Here is a 2910-nt window from a genome sequence, read left to right on the forward strand (position 1 = left end):
GTATTTATATAGCAACATTTTACTTAAATACAAAATACAATTTACTATTATCCGTAATTATGAATCTATTGCTATAAAAGTTATAATTAAAACTACAGAATTGCTATTTCTGAAATTTTTCCATTGCTTAATTAAATTTGCGCCGGGCCCAATCCCAGATGACCCGACCTGGTCCACCCCCTTTAAAACTCTTCTCTATTTATCGATTTTCCTTCTTTTCATCTTCTTCGTACTAGTCGCACGATTAGTACGAGATTAGTACCATGATTTCTTGTAGAATAATAATGCGGAACCTCTTTTCTTATCCTCGTTCATATCCATTTTGAGGATTCGGATTCTTACTCAAATTTGTACTGATATAGTACAAATTCACCTCCTCAAGCCTTATCTTGAATTGAATTTCCTGTAAGAGACCCCCAAAACCCTCTCCCACATCGACTGAATCCAAAAATTGGGTCCTATTTATTTCCTATATATACTCACTCCATTGTTCTAATATTGAGAGGTTGAACGTTAGGGGGATTATCGAAGAGCAAGTGGTGATTCTAACAAGTCTCATAATCACGGTTTGTTGCTCTAGAAAAGGTAAAACACTCATTGTATATTTCCTTCTCGACTTCTCTTTTTATTTCTTTTCTTGAATTTGCATTTAGTAATTTGTTTGATTACATGAACATTTTGGTTTTGGTTTCATCGTAATAATGTGTTATAATGCTGTTAAAGTTTGATGATATTAGAGGTTCGGCGTGCCAATTAAAAAGTTCAAGTTTTGATGTTTGAATGTTGTGTGAACTGTTCTTGTTTTCTTTAGTGATGTCTCATAACTAAAACACCGTTGGCACTATCAAGTGGTTAAATAGTGAAATCATTCTTATGCATTGGGGATTAGCAGTCTTTGAAACTGGTCGACAGAGCTGTCGCTTTAATTCACTTGATGTTTAGGTGTATTTGACTGAAGAAATAAATGTTTATTAGTTAATGCAGCCATTCGTGCATTTTTCTCAATCTAAGGAATCCTTAAAGAAATTTTATTGATCTATTTTATCGATAATGATCCATGAGAGGACATGGTTGTTTCTCCCAAAGTCGTTGCCCAGATTCCTATATGATGATTAAAGCTTAATTTTATTCTGAAATACACTTCTCTGATATACATTTAGTGACTTACGAATCAAGTAAAACTTTGGACGAGTGCATTCAACGAGATGGAAATGTACATTTTCTTGTTCTCAACAGGTTCCCCCAGCGTCTTGGTGTTTCTTTTTCTAATGATTCCTCAATGGTATGAGAGGGGTGGAAGTGAAAGAGTTTCCGCTATAGCTCAATTTCATTTTTCAGCTTATGCAGTGAGTACTGACACCACGATAGCCTCTTAAAAGCTTTTGTTCTCCAATGTCATTAATGCGGTAGTGTTTCATTTTGTTGTTTTGGTGTTGTGTTTGATCCTCTCCTTTCTAAGGAAAATTGGATATTAGTATGATTCTTCTTCTTTTTTTCCTTTAGTTTTATCACCTAATCACTACTAACAGTAAGTGGGTCAATCGGATTTTCTTTAAGTTCTTCTATTATTAATAGTACCTTTAGAGCTAAGTCATATTTCTCATGGCCTGATCATATCTTCATCGCTTTCCTGTCTTCTCAAAATGCTTAACTCCCCTGCCCTCGTTTTAGCTACCGGAAAAGTTCGTACAAAACACCTCTATGGTTGCTCTTGTAATGATTTCTTTCTTAATATGTGACATTATGGGAGATGAAATAATAATAATAATAATTTTAAATAAATAAATATAATAGAGTCTTCATGATTTTAGATTTCATAATCAAGCTGCAACTTTATTGCTAAATGCTTATAGGGGCTTCCTCTTGTCTTGTTGAAATTATGGTATTATGAAACAGAAAATCATTTCTTAGTTATGGATTTGTCAAGTCATCTCTATTACAGATATATTTAAATTAGTTGATTAAATCCTAAAATACATAAACACATCTTCACTGTCTATCAAGATACAAGTGTGATACTTTTTTCCTTCTCCAATAATTCATTGCAATTACATTCAGATTTTAGTTTGATTCAGAAGGTTACTAACTCTTTTTTCCCCTTTTCGCATGAATCTCCTTACTTGGAGTCCAAATGAACTTCTTTTCTTGTATTACCCAATGGGCTTGTGAAGCCCAAATCTTGGTCGAGTCAACCAAGGATCCAAAAGGTTCAAATCAGAAGAATCCAGAAGAAATGTGGAGTCTAAGTACTGCATATAGGTGAAAGTACAGGTTAAGGACAGAGCAGAATGTTAAAATGGGCTCAACCCACTTCAATTTGATAGTCCAGTCGTAGGGGGTTCTGCCTAAATGCCTAAATTCGCTTTCTTCCTATCTCTTATTTGTATAATTTAAAATTATTTATATAGATGTTAGTTTTTATTTAACTTAGTGGAAATCCCTTATAGAATTGTCATGTTTTGCAAATAATTTTACGAATTAGCTTACTATTTGATTAAAATTTTAAATTGGATTTCATTTTTTCATAACTTTCTTGGATAAAATTTAAATTGGAATGAAGATGAGAATTTCCTTTAATTTTGCCTAAAAATTTTAAGGCCTCTTTCGAAATAATCATTCTTTTTCTCAAAAATATCGAACACATTTTTTTCTAAGTTAGTCAAATTTATAAAGATCGGATAATCGCATGTTAGCGGACATTTTAGGTGTCTTAAAACCCTTCCTAAAATGTTAATATGAACCTTTTTCAGTTTTTTTTTAAATTTAAAGGATTTTATCTGTTTGTCTTTAGAATATTTTCTTAAAAGATTTTCTTATTTTTTCTAAATAAATTAAGTAGCGACTCTTTTTCAAAAATTGAATCTGAATTTTTTTTTTAATTGTTTGAATTCAAACAAGTTACAAAGTCAT

The 2910-nt window shown here is 32.0% G+C and overlaps 1 long non-coding RNA gene across 2 annotated transcripts; it reads left to right on the forward strand.

Moving 5' to 3' along the window:
* The first annotated feature begins 231 nt into the window (after positions 1-231).
* Positions 232-2494, forward strand: LOC124891565. 2 transcript variants are annotated; one of them, XR_007049745.1, is made up of 3 exons: positions 232-585; positions 1237-1346; positions 2127-2494. It is a non-coding gene; the product is annotated as an uncharacterized LOC124891565 (long non-coding RNA). The 2 variants fall into 2 exon arrangements; XR_007049744.1 differs by lacking the exon at positions 1237-1346.
* Positions 2495-2910: the final 416 nt, after the last annotated feature.

This window comes from Capsicum annuum, unplaced genomic scaffold, assembly GCF_002878395.1.
Source record: "Capsicum annuum cultivar UCD-10X-F1 unplaced genomic scaffold, UCD10Xv1.1 ctg37435, whole genome shotgun sequence".
In the NCBI taxonomy this organism is placed as follows: domain Eukaryota; kingdom Viridiplantae; phylum Streptophyta; class Magnoliopsida; order Solanales; family Solanaceae; genus Capsicum; species Capsicum annuum.